General features: G+C 39.0%; 1 long non-coding RNA gene and 1 other non-coding gene across 5 annotated transcripts in view; one reads left to right on the forward strand and one right to left on the reverse strand.

Annotated features, from left to right (window-relative positions):
- Window positions 1-19358, forward strand: part of LOC133256021 (uncharacterized) — a 140486-nt gene that overhangs the window by 91062 nt on the left and 30066 nt on the right. The gene's annotated exons all lie outside the window — the stretch shown is intronic.
- Window positions 2376-2447, reverse strand: TRNAW-CCA (transfer RNA tryptophan (anticodon CCA)). Its single transcript has one exon. It is a non-coding gene; the product is annotated as a tRNA-Trp (tRNA).

Below are 19358 nucleotides of genomic sequence, written 5' to 3' on the forward strand. Positions count from 1 at the left end.
ATCACCATACTGATGTAAACTGTTAAAAGCTTGATGTAATCTATTAAAAGCCCGAGGAAGTGAAAGGGGGAGAGAAGAATACAGAGGCTCGGTAAGGGTAGCATCAGCAGTCCCTCACCCCCAAAACAATCCTTCCCACAGGGATGATTTCAAATTTTCCCACGCAGAAAAGGAAAAGAATTCTTGATTGGAGAGGAGTTACCGTGTCTTGAACGTCTGTATTGTTTCCTCCCTTTGCAGCACTTGAGTGAAAAGAGCACAGTGGATACTGATTCCCCTTCTGAAGTAAGGAGGCCTAACATGAGGCCAGCTCCAAATTGAGGTCATGGTTAGTTTCATCCACTGCAGGTTTCCACTTGGAGCTCAAATGCAGTGCGTTGGATCGCAGGTAATTGCTTTTTCTGGGCACAGTGTGAGAATGATTTATGAGAGAGGAGACAGAAATAGGTGAGCCCTCTAACATAGTGTCTTCATACTGCCTAAGAGTCCGCCTGCTTACCCCTGACGAATGTGGAAACAGGAAAGTTTGCAGAATTCTAAAGAGGCTTTAGTCAATGCTCCTCATTTTGGCCTGGAATTAGGACCCTCTGAAAAGTTAGCACTTTTTTTTTTTTTTCACAAGAAAGAATCCCTTCATGTCCATGGGTGTTTCATAGGTCCCAGGGTCAGAATGTAGGCTGATACACTAGGTAGTAAGCACCAGTCATCCTCCTTAACTAGGCCAGCGTTTGTCCACTTGAAATGGCTAGTATATGTACCTTTATATTCCTTTCTCAAGCTTTTAATGACTGCAACCTCCCCAAAATATATTTGTTTCCTGTTTTCTTGGTGCTAAAAAAGGGAGTTGTTTTTCTGTTTCCTTATATTGACACAAGGGCTTGGCATTTGACAATTTAAACTCTGTAAGAAACCCTGGAATTTGGAACCATTGTCTTTATTCACTCATTAAGGAACAAAGTCCCTTTGCAAAATAAATAGACTTGAGGTCTAGACTGTGGGAGCCGGAAGGAGTAGAGTTAGGCACAGAAACGCTGTGTTTTTGACGAAACTAATGGTGAAAATAGTGCAGAGGTACAGAGAGGCTGCAGCTGTTGCTTGTAAGGATGAATGAGGTAGTGGATACTCTTAGGGGCTGAATTGTGTTTGCCCAGAATCCATATGTTGAAGCCCTAACCTCCAGTACTTTATGTGACTAGATTTGGAGACAAGACCTTGAAAGAGGCTCTGCATTTGACCCTTAGCAAATGTCAGCATGATAAAGAAGATTCTGAGAGAACTAGAGGAGCTTGGGGAAAAGGCAGTTACTTGTGCTTGTTGGGTGTGGTGAGTGGAGGTGGGAGAGAGGAGAGGTGCAGAGTTCTCATAAAAAGAGAGTGGCATTTTGTGAAGCAGATGACACGGGGGCAGAGGTGGAAAGGTACCAGGGGCACTCAGACATGAAGGTATACCATGGCGCTGGGAAAAAGCACCCAGTGTGATAGAGGGCAGAAAACACAGGGGAGAATTCTGGGAAGTAAGACCTGAAAAACAGGTCAGCACAGCTTCTGGAGGGCCTTGCATGAAGGGTTTTGGATACTGTCATGTAGACAATAATGAAGGAAAATATATGGTTTTTTAATATCTCAAAAGTTCTTTAGTTTCTGCCTTATGTTTTTCTTACTTTCATTGAATATCTTTAGTCAGACTTCAAGTTCCTTCTCTCCCAGCCCATCAGCCAAACTGCTCCTTAAAAGCCATCTTTTATAGAGGCTTAGTGATTTTCCATGGACACCCACCCTTGAAAGGTAACGGATAGCCTTGATGTCCTAGACCCTGTGTAAGTTCTGTCACCAATTTGATGGATTCTGTAGGGCATGTCATTTTTGCAATCTGTTAAGAACTGACAACAATAGTCCCAGAGATCAACCAAAGTATGTTGGGTTTCAAAAAAAACACTGACTAGGTGAGCAAAATGTGATTAAAACTTAATATATACCCCATCCTCTGGCCTGGGTGTATTCTTTCTCTCTCTTCTTTGTATCTGAACTAAAATAACATCTATCAATCGTGGAACATGGCCAAACAGTTAAAGTTATGAGATTAATTGGAAATGCATGCCATTTCTTGGAGAAGATTCAGGAAGAATTTTTATCGATTCATGTTTATATATTACAGGCAAAAATGAAAGTTACATTCACTCTTTATTCAAAATAAACCTCACCACTTACATGCAAATAGCTATACAGTGACTATGGTGAAGTGAAGTGAAGTGAAGTGGCTCAGTCGTGTCCAACTCTTTGCGACCCTGTGGACTGTAGCCTACCAGGCTCTTCCGTCCATGGGATTCTCCAGGCAAGAGTACTGGAGTGGGGTGCCATTTCCTTCTCCAGGGGATCTTCCCAACCCAGGGATTGAACCCAGGTCTCCTGCATTGGAGGCAGATGCTTTAACCTCTGAGCCACCAGGGAAGCCTTGACTATGGTAGGGAAGCTAAAGGACACTGCAGAATACATATCTAAACAATTAGGTGATGGGAGAATGTGCTGAATGTCTAAAAAGACAGAAATAGTCTTTTATCACCACATTTTCTGCTCCTGTGTCCTACTTGTAAATTAACAGTAAAGGTACATGTCTCTCCAGCAGTCTCTTCAGCACACCAATAAAAAAGCGTTCGTTTTGACCAAGAGTTAGTTTTTGTGTTCTTAGGATTTACTCTTCTAATAAATTTTTAAAATAAATTATATAATTTTAATTATATAAAGGCCATTCTTGCAGAAGCAGTATAAATGACGTGGTTAAGAACAAGAGCTCTGGAGTCAGATCCTCCTGGTTCATGTCCTGGTTCTTCAGTTTGTGGTGATCACATCCTAGTCATTTTTATCTCTGCACCACAGAGGATCACTGTGAGGGTGAAATGAAATAGTGCAGGTAAAATGCATGCTTAGCACAATAGTGGGTGAAACTAATGAGCTGCTGTATAGAAAAGAACAGTCTCTGCTAAATACTGGGCCTCAAAAGTGAGCTGATAGGGAGACCATATAGAATGCCAAACACAACTGTCATGTACACCTCCAGCCTTTCTGGTCAGTGGACAAGAAATGATAATGATGAGGCAATTGGTAAACCATACTGCCAGAAAAAAATCAACCAGTGACTCAGAAGAGGCTGACTTTACACGACTCTAGCAGGAAGCTAAAAGTTCAGAGAGTTTGTGTTGCTAGGGAACATTTTTGAAATCTTGAAGGGAAACACATGTTTACATCTAGGTAGAAAGGCATTTGGGGGCTTATTGTTTAACAAAAGGCCTATGAATTGCAGTATTAAAATCCTTAGGACAGCTGTGCGTCCGTGACACAGAGATTTCAGAACGGTGATGAGAACAGTTAGTGTGGAGAGCTTGCTCCCAAGCAAGCTAAGTGCTTGCCGGCAAGCCACATGGACCATTTCTCCTCAGGGTAAATGCATCACGGGTACCGGGACCAGTGCAGGTACCATCTTGTTCATCTCTACCTCTAACAGGGTCTGAAACACTAAAATGCAAAAACAGAAAATGGTGAGTTTTCACTATTGACCTTGCACAGAGCAGATGCACAACTGATAGCTGTTGAATGCATTTATCTACCATTTATCTGCCACTGCAAAGTCAGTTTCTTTGGAGGTAGGACAAGGATAAAGACTCTTGTATTTTGTGGGCCTGACATTCAGCACCCACTGTGTCTGGTTCTGTGGTATGTTTTCCCTGAGGAGTTCTCCATTATCACACCAAGTAGAACCAATGTTAAAATATTTACCAGGTCTCCAACTATCTCCTTTTTCATCTTAATAGAAATTCTACCTGTAACATGATTGAAATGAAAATGTATTCCCCTAGATCTGAAAATGATGTTCAGGTTAAGGTTATTTAAAATTAGAAAGGAATGCAATTCAAAAGAAATATTCAAGAAAAAATATAATGATGATAAAACCAGCAATATCAGAAGGCATTTGCTATTAATTTGGTGATGTTAATCATAGAAGTGAGGCATGAGATATTATGTAATTTTCTTCCAGTCACATATTTATAATAAGTATATGTTTTCATTAGTAAATAATAAAAGCATGAGAAGAAAACCAAAATCTTTTCTACTATCATCCAACTTTTTAGTACAATAAAAATTTCTCATATGGCAGAATTTCCTCTCTAAACTGAGAAATTCTCTTGTAACTAAAATTGTCATGAAGTTGCCACATTAGACTAATGACCTTTAGTTATAATTGGAATAATTGAATTTTAAATTGTCAAGAAAACGGAACTGAAATTCATAAAATTTGCCAAGAGAATAGCTCTTTGATATGCATTTGACAATCTGAAAAATATGACAGCTTAAAAAAAGTGAATCTGCTATTGCATTATCCAAGGGCAAAGCAAGCACTTGAATATTCTTTTTAAAAGCATTTCCCCCTCATGATCTCAAGATTAAAAAATTGCTCAGCCACTTTTGTTGAATTTGCAGTACACTTGCTTTAAGTCTTCTTTTGGAGAAACATTTTATCAGTTAAAATTTTTACATGAATCCCGTACCCAATGTAAGAATCATTTATAGCTAACTTATTGTAATCACATTGAATGATATACTCACAATGATGCCCCATCTCCAGTCAGAGTATGGAAGAAATAAGCAATTATTTAACTGGGTCAGAATTATAATGCGTAGGAATGAAGTGTTTTAAATTTCTATGGATTAAAAAGACTATCCATTCTTGAATTTATTCCACATTGAAAACTGTTGACACTCGAGGTGAGTATTGACAGAAGTAGGGCTGATCAATATTGAACCTTAAGGGTCAAAGGACTTCATGTTTGGTGTAATAAGCAACTTAGTTTAAGTATTACAGTATTTCAGTAAAGTAACAGTTATTAAGGGTCAGGCAGGGTTTCTATTATAAACTCTAATTCAGGGAGGCTTGGGATGTGTTGTTCCAGAGTCTCTTAAAGGTATATAATAGTATGATTGAAGCAAGATGATAGTTTGGAAATAAACAAAGAGAAAGTGAGTCATTATAGTCAACGTTGAAGAATTAAATTATTTCCATTCTTCAGATTTAAAACCCATCTTTTCTTACCATCTCCATGGACCTTTTATGAGATCTTTAAACCCAGGAAGCTTTAGATGAGAGGTAAATCTCTTTTGAGTTTTTAAGTGGCTTGAAATCTTTACTTTTGAAAATTATCTAGCACATTCAAGTAGGCTGTAAATTATAAGTACAACCAAAGGGAGCTCTGTATCTGTTCAGCCAGATATGGTTCAATGAAATCTTAGAAACACCCTCTACGCTTTCCACTTAGTTGTGTGTAGAACATTAGTAACACATGGAAATCATTACTTTTTACTCAAACATACTTGATCTTGTTGGCCTACTGAATTGCTTAAGGTTTGGTTTTTCAGCAAATCTGTTTATATAACTAAGAAATAGTGTCTTAATTATTTACACTAAAATTTGTGCTGAACACATTGTGACTTAAACTTGGAAAAAGCAAACAATAAAGCAAATATGATATATATCAATTCCTTTATAATAATAAAATAATACCAAAATAAATGATTACATAGAAGTGTATATTGCTTGGCCTAAAATTTAACAACATGATTTAAAAAAATAATAATTAGGGAATAAATTAACATGAAATAGTTTAAATTAACATGGCAAAGTTTAAGATTATGGAATTTGGGTTTGAAAGAAAGGCTGGCTTATCTGAACAGAGAGGCTAAAGTACTAACTCTAGTACTTTCTACCTATACTGAGCGCATATAAGCACAATTTCTGAATCCTCAAGTACTTCCTAGGCAGACACTAAGCAGCTGCCCCTTTGTGACCTTTTTTCTAGAATTCAGAATCTATAGATACCTTCAAACAACAGAAGTGGGCATTGATCAGTCAAGGAAGAAGCCATGCGCTTTCAGTTTCCATTACATTAAACAAAATACTCATTAGTGCTTGGCATCTTCCCAAGCAGACACAATCTAGGTGTCCACTGAGGCCTCACTGTGCAGTTAAGAAGTTTAAAAAGACTTTCTAGACATCAACTAGGGACAATTAAGGAATGGATAAAATGACTCCAAGGTAAGAAGGCTGGAATTACTGGAAATGAACACACATAGAATCTCAACTGTAAACTAGACAAACTATCTCTATATTTATAAAGGTCAGATTACACATATAAGGAAAGAAGGACTGAAGAGCCCTCTGCTTACTTCATCATCATTACTCTCCTTTAAGAAACCACAGTATGCTTTACTATGGTAGTATCCAGTCATATTTTAATATTTTTTTATATTGTTAATATTGTTTATATTGTTAATATTGTTTAATATTGTTATATTGTTTTAACAAAACCACATCTAGATATATGGTAGCAAAAATAATCTGATGGAAACCTGTCATCACAACATAATTATTCCTATCTTTACTCAATAAGAGAACTAAGTGCTAGTATTACTAAGAGGTCATACTACTGTAAGTTTGCTCTGAAATCCCTATCCATTAAAACTATGGAAAGTTTTATTGCCAAACAGCCATTCCCAGATCCAAAATAGCTCCTAGAAAATTCTAGAGAGCAACTACTTGCATGCAGGTCAGACTTACAAAAGAATTCCCCCAAGTATTTTCTTCCGTTCCTCTCTTTCTCCCATCTATCCATCCATCCTTTCGTCCCACAAGCATTTGTTAAGTACTTGGCTCAGATGGTAAAGTGTCTACCTGCAGTGCCGGAGACCCGGGTTTGATCCCTGGGTTGGGAAGATCCCCTGGAGAAGGAAATGGCAACCCACTCCAGTACTCTTGCCTGGAGAATCCCATGGACTGAGGAGCCTGGTGGGCTACAGTCCATGGGATCGCAAAGAGTCAGACACAACTGAGCGACTTCACTTTCTCTTTCACTTTCATCTGCCAGGCACTGTGCCAAGTGCAGGGGCTGCAATAGTGAGTAAGACAGACAAGGCTTTAGGTGGACATGAAGTCACGGGCTAACACATAAGGCAAAAGGTTTTATGTGATCTCTGTTTCTTTCAGTATTAAAATAACCTTATTTGAGAAATCTTCAGGGAAGACCAGTACTTCAAAATTCATTCACGTTACCTGTCCCTCATCTTCTTTAGGGGAATAGGAAGAAAAGCCTTTTATGGCAAAATTTCTCTTAAAGAGACATTTGTCTTTCTACTTTGACTGACACAGTCTAATCTACCAGACAACTGTGGGAGCAAATGTTAAATATAAACTCTTCTCAGAAGGATGCTGTGTTATTTAGCCATGAGGAATATATGAAAGAACATGCAAAAGGAGAGAACATATGCTTCACATGGACCGTGAAAACCTCCTTGAGTTTGCCACAATATACTCCCCGCTTTTTAACTCAAAGATACCATTCTATCAGTACTTAACACAGATCTTTAAATCCCCAAGCTGATAATGCTTCCCAGCTACAGCTGGATGTATCTGACAAGCAGCATGTAGTAGGAAGCCCCACAGGGGATAAGGTCCCTAACAGTCAACTAAGAGTTCAGATCCCCTAAGAGGTGCCCCTGGTGTGCAGAGCACTTAACCCTTCGACCAGTACCAACATGACTATTCACAAATTATTGATGTCCCTAAATCCCTGGCAGATTGCAGACAGTTCTTATATCCATTGAAGCCCAAGCATATGGCCACTAATGGGATGGATTAAAAAAACACACATATACACATTCATTCTTTGCCACATGAATATAAAGCCACTGAAATGCTAGAAGGTGATTGAACTGGATGGAACAGTGTTAAATACATGCTTAGCCTCATGTTATGGATCATTCCCATTGACATCTATCTGCTTCCTTGGTACAGTTTAATTAAAGCTGTCTGGAACAAGTCTGCTTTCTAAATGATCACTGAGCAATGAAAAGGTGAAACAGGAGGAGGCTTGAGGCCTTTTTGTGTGTGTGTGTGTGTGTGTAAAGCATTCAAATGACTGTCTCTGGCTAAGAATAGCAGCAGGGAAGAAATTCTTTCCAGAATTAGCTAGCCATTAGGCTTTTCTGTAAGAAAAGGCAAGGCTCCTTCTGATGTCATCTTAAAACACCAGAAGTGAAGCTAAGTAATACCAGATCTTAAAAATTCACATGGAGCTATATTCTGGTCCAAAATAGAGAATCTTCGCCAGTCCAAGTTCAATGCATGAGACAGGGTGCTCAGGGCTGGTGCACTGGGATGACCCAGAGGGATGGGATGGGGAGAGAGGTGGGAAGGGGGTTCAGGATGGGGAACACATGTACACCTATGGCTGATTCATGTCAATGTATGGCAAAAACCACTACAATATTGTAAAGTAATTAGCCTCCAATTAAAATTAAAAAAAAATAGAGATTCTTTTTGTGGCGGGGAGGAGGGTTCTAAAGCAGTAAATATTACAGCAAACTTTTCTTATTTCTAGTTACTTTGCAAAATATAACCCCTAATTTTGCCTAAAATAGTCCTTTTCTTCAGATAGTTTTGTAACTACATGCCAGGAACACCATCTATTTGGGTTTATAGCATATAGAATACTAGCATGGCAAGTAGATAGCTTCAAAGAATTGTATTCCTTGACTAACCTTCATGTTTCTGGCACTGTTAAGGTTCTAGGGAAACTATAAACAAACGCAGATTCAGTAACATAGTAAGAGATTGAATTTTAAATTAGCTAATTATACCTACTTTTCTATGGTACTTTTCTCCCCTTTGTTATGATTTTATTTAGAATGATATAAATTATATTTGTTCCTTAATACCAGAATTAATTGAGCTTTATAAAAGTGCCCAAAGGACTATGGCATGTTTAAAAATGTCATTCATTGGCTTCTCCGCACAAATCCATCAGTCATGATGTGGGCTTATCGTCTTCATTTAATATTTATTTGGTATCTACTTCATATATGACACTGAGTTATACCCTGTGTTCTTCTTCCCCACCCCTACCCCTAATTACTCTCTCTGTCTCTGTCATAGTATGTTCATCCAGGCTGGCAAAAGGTAATAGTAGCACTAAACAGAAAAACACTCCTAAATTCCCTTAGGATGCTCTTCAGGAGTGCAGATTATCCTAGCCCTGATGCGTAACAGAATTAGTCAGGCCTAGAAGATATTATTTTGAAGCAAACAGGTCATAAGTTAAAGCCTATTAATAGGATAACATTTGAGTGCTTAGTGACACTGTGCTGGAAACTCTGGGAGACAGGAGCCAAGCAAAAGCATCCTCAACAAACTCAAACATAGGGAAGATGTACACAGTGAAAGTCACCAAGGAATGGTGGTGTCAGATGAGCGAAACTGAAGACTACAGGGCAAGCAAAAGGGCCCAGCTGAATCCAGTTGTCCAGCTGTCCCCATGAAGGCACCAGACATGTGAATGAAGCTGCCTTGAGCCCTCCAGACAAGCCAGCTATCAGATAAATTCCAATGAGCAACTCTCATTCATGCTAAATGGAGCAGAACAATTGCCCGGCAGAATCTTGCCCAAATTTCTGATTCATAGAATCATGAGATATAAAACAATGGTGGTTTTTTAAGTCATTATGTTTGGAGTGTTCTGTTACGCAGCAGTATATAACTAGAATGGAGGCGAGGCAATAAAATGAATGTGTCATGATAAGCCCCCAAATTAGAGTTATAGTTGTACCTTCCCTGGTGGCTCAGTGGTAAAGAATCCACCTGCCAAGGCAGGAGACGCAGGTTCTATCCCTCGGTCAGGAAGATCCCCTGGAGGAGGAAATGGCAACCCACTCCAGTATTCTTGCCTGGGAAATGCCACGGACAGAGGAGCCTGGTGGGCTACAGTCTATGGGGTCGCAAAAGTCAGATATGACAGCAACTAAACAACAACAGGAAGTAGGAACTGAAGAGAGGCACATGTTTTAGGGAAAAGATCGTAAGTTTTCTTTTGTGTTTATAACAGATTGACAGATTTTTTTCTGTAAAGGACTTTGTGGACTGTATGATCTGTTGCTCAACTGTGTCACTGTAGGGCAAAAGAAGCCACAGACATATGTAAATTAATATAGGTAGCTGAGTTTTAATACGCCTTTACAAAAACAGACTGCTGGCCAAAGTTGGCCATGGGTCATAGATTGCTCATCCCTGGTTTATAATGTCTGAGATACTGAGGAAAATTCAATTGGAAATATGTTATACATAGATGACACACAGGAATGGGGCTCTGTGACAAGTCAGGGCTGGAGATGTGGTTTAGAGAATAGGGAAAATTTTTGAAGACAGCCTAGGATACTACTGTTATATCTTCTTAAGGTTACTTTTATTTTGTTATTTCTTTTAAATGGTATCAGTTAGGATATTTGGTAAACACATTAGTGAACTGAGGGATTACTTGAATCTTTAGGTGATACCACTGAACCAGGGAGACAGCCAAAGGATAAAATCAAATAGATTTTCAGATATATTAATAGTGGTTCTAGGTCCATTGTCAATGGTTTTCAAATCTGTACAATTTCAAATCAATGTATGTAATGAGTAAATGGACTATTCTAGAACTATTTTTTCTAAGTGTGGCTAATATTCTAATTTTTAATTTATATCACATTCATAATTTATTTGAACAGTGATGAGTTTGGAAATACTTCTCACTCGTATTTGAAAACCATCTATAGCATTACTATCCAAGTATTTATATCCTAAACTATCTTGAAAAGTCAGTGGTTATTTTCCATAATTTATGATATATTGAAGGCATTTTATCATGCTGTTTACTGTTATGGGAAAAAAGTGTGATCTTTAAAGGAAAAAAACAAGCAGTTTTTTAAGTTCTCCTGCATATCTGTTAAGTTTATGGATATTTATTTTAGGCTTTATAAAAATTCTATCAGGCAGCTAAACAATTTAGACCCATACAGCATGTAAACTCTATTAAACAGAGGTTCTTTGCCTTTTCACCTATTGCCCTACATGTGCTTGGTACCGTGGCGCAACTATTCAGAACAAATCCTAATAGTCTGCCTAAAATCCTTAATATAACCAATGCAGTCATGCTAGAGGGGGTCTGGTGAATATTCAGAGGGATTTTTATCCATCTAAGGCAAAGAACGGTTTGAAGAGTTCTGTTTTTGGCCACAAAAAGAGCAACCTGGTTAAGAGGTGAAGGTTTCTTGTGGCTCCTGCATTTGATAAAGTACAGACCTTGCCACATTCCCTCATAGACCTGTGACCTCAAGCTCTGGCCTTTAGACTTTTTTCCTCCTTGAGAGAGAAACGATTAGTAAGGTCCTTCTGTTAGATATGTTAGCAGTTTCTGCTAAAAAGAGGATTTTAATACTACTGTATTGCAAAGAGCACGAGGCAAGGCTTTACTCTAGATACTAAGACAAACCTAGTTTGAGCTGATGCCGTAGCTCCTATGAAGGGCCATTTGTTTAGCTCTATTAGTATTTTCTCTCTCTTTTTTTCACCTTTGTAGCTCAGTTTCAAACCCTGTCTGGGACACCTACTCGATGTGAAATGAGATTGGAGGGTCTCAGTCCATTTGTGGCTGGCTGAAATTTTCCATCTTCCTTTCCAGAAAAATGGTCCATAAGGAAATTAAGTGAAGAGTTAGATGTCACACATGGATTCATGTGTAGGTGTACTGGAGGCCTAGATAATCTTCGTGTGTGAAAAGTACAATATAAATTCAGCACTGGTTCATTGGTTCATCCACTTTGCCTCTCAGCAGCTCTCTAACACCTGAGGTCTCCTGTCTCCTAAAGATGATGCAACTTTAGGGACATCTTTTTACTATTCTAAGCCACTGCATAATTTGAACTGAGATTGTAAAGTGGCTTGAAATTGGCTGTGATTTGCTGGTTCATTTAAACAGGGATGTTTTGTATGAAAGTAGTATAAGAGGTACATGTTCTGTGCTTTTCTCATTATGTACATAGATCTTAAGTCCCCGTAAATAACAATTACAGAATTTTCATAGTCTACGAGTAAACAGATTACATGCCTTCAGACCATACGTTACTCAAGAGAGAAAATAGAACACCATAAGTTATTACAACCCAAGGCAATATTGCCTTAAGGTGGTATGAATTTTGATTCCAAAAGTCAATAGAGTCTTTTCCATATAAATTTAAAGCCACCCAAAATTTCCCTGAACTTACTAAATACACAATTAGTTTCTTGTTACAGATAATTTCTATTGATTCAAATCTGGTTTGTCAGCATGGATTAATCAGAATCGTCAGTGACGAGATCTGGGTGGCTCAAGGGATCAGTTCCTGGGCTACAGGCCTTTCATCCCCAGGTCACCGTTTCCAATACTTAAAGGAGTTTTGAGAGGCCTATTTGACAGCTGGTGTGAAACAAACCAGTACTTTCAACTAAATCCCTCACACAAATTCATTGTCCCTTGTATTCAAAGACGTTATCACTTATTGTCTGAGTTATATGTAAAGGTAAGAGATTATTGCATTATCAGTAGTGCTAGTTATTATTCATAGATATGTTCACATTTATAATCTCCTATGGTAAACAAAAGTGGTTTCTATCTTCAAGGCTTGCTGTATCTAGTTACTGAATATTTATTTCTGTAGGACATTTTCCTGCAAATGAAACCATCTGATCTCTGATTGGTTGCCTCAAACTATCATATATTCTTTCCTTTGTAGAAATGTTTCTTTTCTTGAGATTATATGTGTGTGTCTCCTTTCTTTGTTTGCCTTTCAGGTCTTTTCTGAAGTGCAGGTTATAGTGTTCTTATCTTTTCTCATTAAATAAAAACTCCAGGTCCAGGTCCTGCAGATAGATAGAGTCCCTGAATAAATATTATTCTTAGCAGTTCTTGGGTCAGGTGGTTATTCTTCATTTGTCTTTCAGTTCAGTTCAGTTCAGTCACTCAGTCGTGTCCGACTCTTTGCGACCCCATGAATCACAGCACGCCAGGCCTCCCTGTCCATCACCAACTCCCGGAGTACACTCAGACTCACGTCCATCGAGTCAGTGATGCCATCCAGCCGTCTCATCCTCTGACGTCCCCTTCTCCTCCTGCCCCCAATTCCTCCCAGCATCAGAGTCTTTTCCAATGAGTCAACTCTTTGCATGAGGTGGCCAAAGTACTGGAGTTTCAGCTTTAGCATCATTCCTTCCAAAGAAATCCCAGGGCTGATCTCCTTCAGAATGGACTGGTTGGATCTCCTTGCAGTCCAAGGGACTCTCAAGAGTCTTCTCCAACACATTTGTCTTTAGGAACTTTTTAACCCCAACCTGGGCATCCATAGTGATCTGCTGGGTAGCACACAGGCCTGGTCTTTGGTTAGCTGATCTCATCACAGTAGGTCAAACATCTGAAGATGCTCTTTCCTTCATCCCCTGTTCTGGCTGAAGCTCCTAATAGCCTTCTTTATTCAAGGTATGTCAGGTAACCTTGTTTTCTAGACCTTTCTAGTTGTAATACCATAGATTTTGTTGCCAGGGTCTAAACACTGTTTGTTTCTTGACTTGATTGAAAAATTAATAGACTTTTATTACAAAGATACTAGCTATTCTTAGGTAAGAGAGAAAGGAACCTGGGTTACTCAGGAGAAAAGAAAAGAGATTTTAGCTCTCCTGGATTGTTTGTGAAGTTTTGTGGCTTGGCTTTTCTAAGGTGTTTTCAATTTCTGGCTCTCCTATGAAATTCTTTGGCTACCTAATGTGAAGAGCCGACTCACTGGAAAAAACCCTGATCCTGGGAAAGATTGAAGGCAGGAGAAGAAGGGGACAACAGAGAATGAGATGGTTGGATGGCATCACTGACTCAATGGACATGAGTTTAAGCAAACTCTGGGGGATTGTGAAGGACAGGGAAACTTGGCATGCTGGAGTTAATGGGGTCGCAAAGAGTCAGGCGTGACTTAGTGACTGAACAACAAGAACAATGAAACTCTGCTATCTATTTAGGAAGCTAAACATAATGACTGGTACCTCTACTGACTGCTGCACTCTGAATTCAAGTTCATGGTTTTTAATAATATAAATAATAGGAAGTATCTAGTGCTTTCTGGAAGTATGGAAGAAACAGTATGGTTCACTACTCCTGGGCCATGTATATATAATAAAACCAGCTTGGTAGAATGTCTCAATAATAGGAATCAATAGTAAAGACCAGTTATCCATGTGCCTTTGCTTACTTATTTTAAAGTCTCATTGCTGTGGAACTGGAAGGGAAGGTGTAGGAGGATCTAATTAAACAAAGCAATGTACCTTTAGGGAGTCTAGATGTCAGGGAAGTGGCCAGTTCCAGACTGCTGATTGAAATTGTCCAAATTGATCTGAGTCCTGCCTCATAAAACTGTAGGTGAGGAAGGAAGAAGGAAGTAAATGATTTCTGATTTCAGGTAAATGAATGGAGTTGACCTAGCTAGTATTTTTCCTTTTTAGTGTAGGGAGAGCAAGCAGACAGTTACTTTTCATAAAACTTAGTTTAGAATGGAGCTAGTCTGGATTCTCCCTTAGAAAACCTACTCTTTTCCTGGAGATAGACTGTCAATAAGTTTAGTAAAAGCATTGAATTCCTTGGGCTTTATTTTCTTCCCAGTCTTCCCATAATGCCTTGTTTATGTTTTTCAATTACAACATCATACTGAACTACAGCTGTTTACCTGGTTTTCCTTCTCAATGGATAATGAGGGCAGTAACCATATGTTATTCTTTATACTCTCAGACCAAGGATAGACTGGCACATTACCTGTACTCAGCAAATGTATGACAAAGGAGTGAAGAGGAGAAGCCAGAGAGGAACACCAGGTCTTCCACACTTCTTTTTATTTTTATTTTTTTTTTTTTTTTTTTAAATGCTTACATTAATTTAATTTCTTTATAAAACCATTTCACTCTAACACACTTCTTTTTAATCCTACTCTTTCCTTTTTGTGATGATGACTTAGAGATTGAATCATTCTGTATTAATGTAGTATACTTGGTAAGCATGTGGATGCCATGTGCTTAATCTGAATCATAATTCTGACCCTTTTTAGCTATGCCACTTTGAGCAAGACTTAAATGTCTTAAATATCTGTAGAATCAGAATAATACATATTTCATGGGTATGGTATAAGGGTTGAATAAGTTAATGTAAAGGGCCTGGCACATAGAAATTGCATTATTATAATCACCATCAAAGTGAGAATATGGCCAGTTTGTTGTTGAGTCTAGATTAGAGAAAACATCTGTGGTAGCAGGTAAGAGAGCCAGGATTACTGTTGTGCACAAGACTAAAGGATCCATTAACCCATAGTTTTTGTGAATCCTCTGTATGATTTGATTTACTCAGTGGAAATATAGGGCTTCCATATTCTAATTTCCTTTAAAGAAATGTCTGATTATTTAGTCAAGGGGATCCCTTTTTTCTTCCAGGTGGCTAGGAGGCGTCTGTGTGTGTTTGTGTGTGTGTGAGGGGGAGGGTAGGTATGAGTGACTGATTTGAGCTGTTTCAATATCCAGCAATTGTGGAGGCAGAAAGGGAGTGGAGTGTGGGAGAGCAAAAGTGTTAAATGTCAACATTCTGACCAAACCAGAAAATGCTCCAGGATCCCTAGGTGTGGCCTATAGGTGCAAGGGAAAGGAGGCATCTTATGGACAGAAAGTTCTGGAGGAGATATGGTACTAGACAGACAGACAAATTAACAGTTTACAAATAGCTGAGAAAAGAAGAGAAGCGAAAGGGAAAGGATAAAGGGAAAGATACACCCACCTGAATGTAGAGTTCCAGAGAATAGCAAGGAGAGATAAGTAGGCCTTCCTCAGTGATCAGTGCAAAGAAATAGAGGAAAGCAAAAGAATGGGAAAGACTAGAGATCTCTTCAAGAAAATTGGAAATACCAAGGGAACATTTCATGCAAAGATGGGCACAATAAAGGACAGAAATGTCAGGGACATTAAGAAGAGGTGGCAAGAATACATGGAAGAACTATACAAAAAAGGTCTTAATGAACTAGATAACCATGATGATGTGATCACTCACCTGGAGTCAGACATCCTGGAATGTGAAGTCAAGTGGGCCTTAGGAAGCATCACTATGAACAAAGCTACTGGAGGTGATGGAATTCCAGCTGAGCTGTCTCAAATCCAAAAGATGATGCTGTGAGAGTGCTGCATTCAATATGCCAGTAAACTTGGAAAACTAGGCAGTGGCCACAGGGCTGGAAAGAGTCAGTTTTCATTCCAGCCCAAAGAAAAGCAATGCCAAAGAATATTCAAACTACCATACAATTGTGCTCATTTCACTTTCTGGCAAGCTAATGCTCAAAATTCTTCAAGCTAGCCTTCAACAGTATATGAACCAAGAACTTCTAGATGTACAAGCTGGATTTAGAAAAGGCAGAGGAACTAGAGATCAAATTGCCAACATCCATTGTATCATAGAAAAAGCAAGCAAATGCCAGAAAAAAAAAAATCTACTTCTTCTTCATTGACTATGCTAAAGCCTTTGACTGTGTGAATCACAACAAACTGTGGAAAATTCTTCAAGAGTTGGGAATACCGGACCACCTTACCTGTCTCCTGAGAAACCTGTATGCAGGTCAAGAAGCAATAGTTAGAACCAGACATGGAACAATGGTCTGGTTCCAAATTGGGAAAGGAGTATATCAAGGCTGTATATTGTCACCCTGTTTATTTAACTTATATGCAGAGTACATAATGTGAAATGCCGGGCTGGATGAATCACAAGCTGGAATCAAAATTGCCAGGAGAAATCAACAACCTCAGGTATGCAGATGATATCACTCTAATGGCAGAAAGCAGAGAGGAACTAAAGATGCGGATGAAAGAGAAGAATGAAAAAACTGGTTTAGTTTCCTTCATCGTGCAAAAGCTTTTATGTTTAATTTGGTCCCATTTGTTTATTTTTGTTTTTATTTGCATTACTCTAGGTGTGGGTCTGATCTCCTTCAGAATGGACTGGTTGGATCCCCTTGCAGTCCAAGGGACTCTCAAGAGTCTTTAACACCACAGTTCAAAAGCATCAATTCTTTGGCGCTCAGCTTTCTTTACAGTCCAACTCTCATATCCATACATGACCACTGGAAAAACCATAGTCTTGACTAGATGGACCTTTGTTGGCAAAGTAATGTCTCTGTTTTTCTTTTTTTGTCTCTGCTTTTCAATATGCTATCTAGGTTGGTCATAACTTTTCATCCAAGGAGTAAGTGTCTTTTAATTTCATGGCTGCAGTCACCATCTGCAGTGATTTTGGAGCCCCCAAAAATAAAGTCTGACACTGTTTCCACTGTTTCCCCATCTATTTCCCATGAAGTGATGGGACCGGATGCCGTGATCTTCGTTTTCTGAATGTTGAGCTTTAAACCAACTTTTTCACTCCACTTTCACTTTCATCAAGGGGCTTTTGAGTTCCTCTTCACTTTCTGCCATAAGGGTGGTGTCAGCTGCATATCTGAGGTTATTGATATTTCTCCCAGCAATCTTGATTCTGGCTTGTGTTTCTTTCAGTCCAGCGTTTCTCATGATGTACTCTGCCTGCGAAGAGTTGACTCATTGGAAAAGACTCTGATGCTGGGAGGGATTGGGGGCAGGAGGAGAAGGGGACGACAGAGGATGAGATGGCTAGATGGCATCACTGACTTGATGGACGTGAGTCTGAGTGAACTCCAGGAGTTGGTGATGGACAGGGAGGCCTGGCGTGCTGCAATTCATGGGGTCGCAAAGAGTCAGACACGACTGAGTGACTGAACTGAACTGAACTGAGGAGGTGGGTCATAGAAGATCTTGCTGTGATTTATGTTAGAGAGTGTTCTGCCTATGTTTTCCTCTAAGAGTTTTATAGTTTCTGGTCTTACATTTAGGCCTTTAATCCACTTTGAGTTTATTTTTGTGAATGTTATTAGAAAATGTTCTAGTTTCATTCTTTTACACATAGTTGATTAGTTTTCCCAGCATCACTTGTTAAAGAGATTGTCTTTCCTCCGTTATATATTTTTGCCTCCTTTTTCAAAGATAAGGAATCCATAGGTGCATGGATTTATCTCTGGACTTTCTATTTTGTTCCATTGATCTATATTTCTGTCTTTGTGCCAGTACCATACTGTCTTGATGACTGTAGCTTTATATAGTATAGTCTCAACCTGGAGTCTGTTACACAGAGTGAAATAAGTCAGAAAGAGAAAGACAAATACTGTATATTAAGGCACAAGTATGGAATTTAGAAAGATAGTGGTGATGATCCTACATGCAGGGCCACAAAGGAGACACAGATGTAAAGAACAGATTTTTGGACTCAGTGGGACATGGCAAAGGTGGGATGATTTGAGAGAATAGCATTGAAACATGTATATTACCATATATAAAATAGATGACCAGTGCAAGTTCAATACATAAAGCAGGGCATCCAAAGCCGGTGCGCTGGGACAGCCCAGAGGGATAGGGTAGCGAGGGAGATGGGAGGGGAGTTCACTATGGGGGGACACATGTATACCTGTGGCTGATTCATGGTAATGTATGGCAAAAGCCATTACAATATTGTAAAGTGATTTATCCAATTAAAATGAGTTAATTAAAAAAAGAAACAGCTAGTTTAAAACTCAACATTCAGAAAAATAAGATCATGGCATCCGGTCTCATCACTTCATGGCAAACAGGTGGGGAAAAAGTGGAATCAGTGACAGATTTTATTTTCTTGGGCTCCAAAATCACTGCAGATGATAACTGCAGCCACAAAATTAAAAGATGCTTGCTCCTTGGAAGAAAAGCTATGACAAACCTAGACAGTAAGCACATTAAAAGCAGAGACATCAGTTTACCCACAGAGGTCTGTATAGTCAAAGCTATGACTTTGCCAGTAGTCATGTACGGATGTGAGAGTTGGATCATAATAAAGGCTGAGCACAGAAGAATTAATGCTTTCATATTGTGGTGCTGGAGAAGATTCTTTAGAATCCCTTGGACTGCACGGAGATCAAACCTGTCAATCCTAAAGGAAATCAACCCTGAATATTCATTGGAAGGACTGATGCTGGAGCTGAAGCTCTAATACTTTGGCCACCTGATGTGAAGAACCAACTCTTTGGAAAAAATCCTGATGCTGGGAAAGATTGAGAGCATGAGGAGAAGAGGGTGACAGAAGATGAGATGGTTCAATGGTATCATCAACTCAATGGACATGAGTTTGAGTAAACTCTGGGAGATAGTGAAGGATGGAGAAGCCTGGTGTGCTGCAATTCATGGGGTCACAAAGAGTTGGACATGACTTAGCCCTTGAACAACAGACAGAAATACCTATTAGAGGAATGGAGGAACACTGGAGTGAGAAAAGTTCTTAGCCTAGTAACTTTTGTACACAGCATCAGAATACTATAATTTGATAGAAAGTAGCAGTACTGAGTGACTGTAAAATCAATATAAGAAAA

This window comes from Bos javanicus, chromosome 10 (genome assembly GCF_032452875.1).
Source record: "Bos javanicus breed banteng chromosome 10, ARS-OSU_banteng_1.0, whole genome shotgun sequence".
Taxonomy (NCBI): Eukaryota; Metazoa; Chordata; class Mammalia; order Artiodactyla; family Bovidae; genus Bos; species Bos javanicus.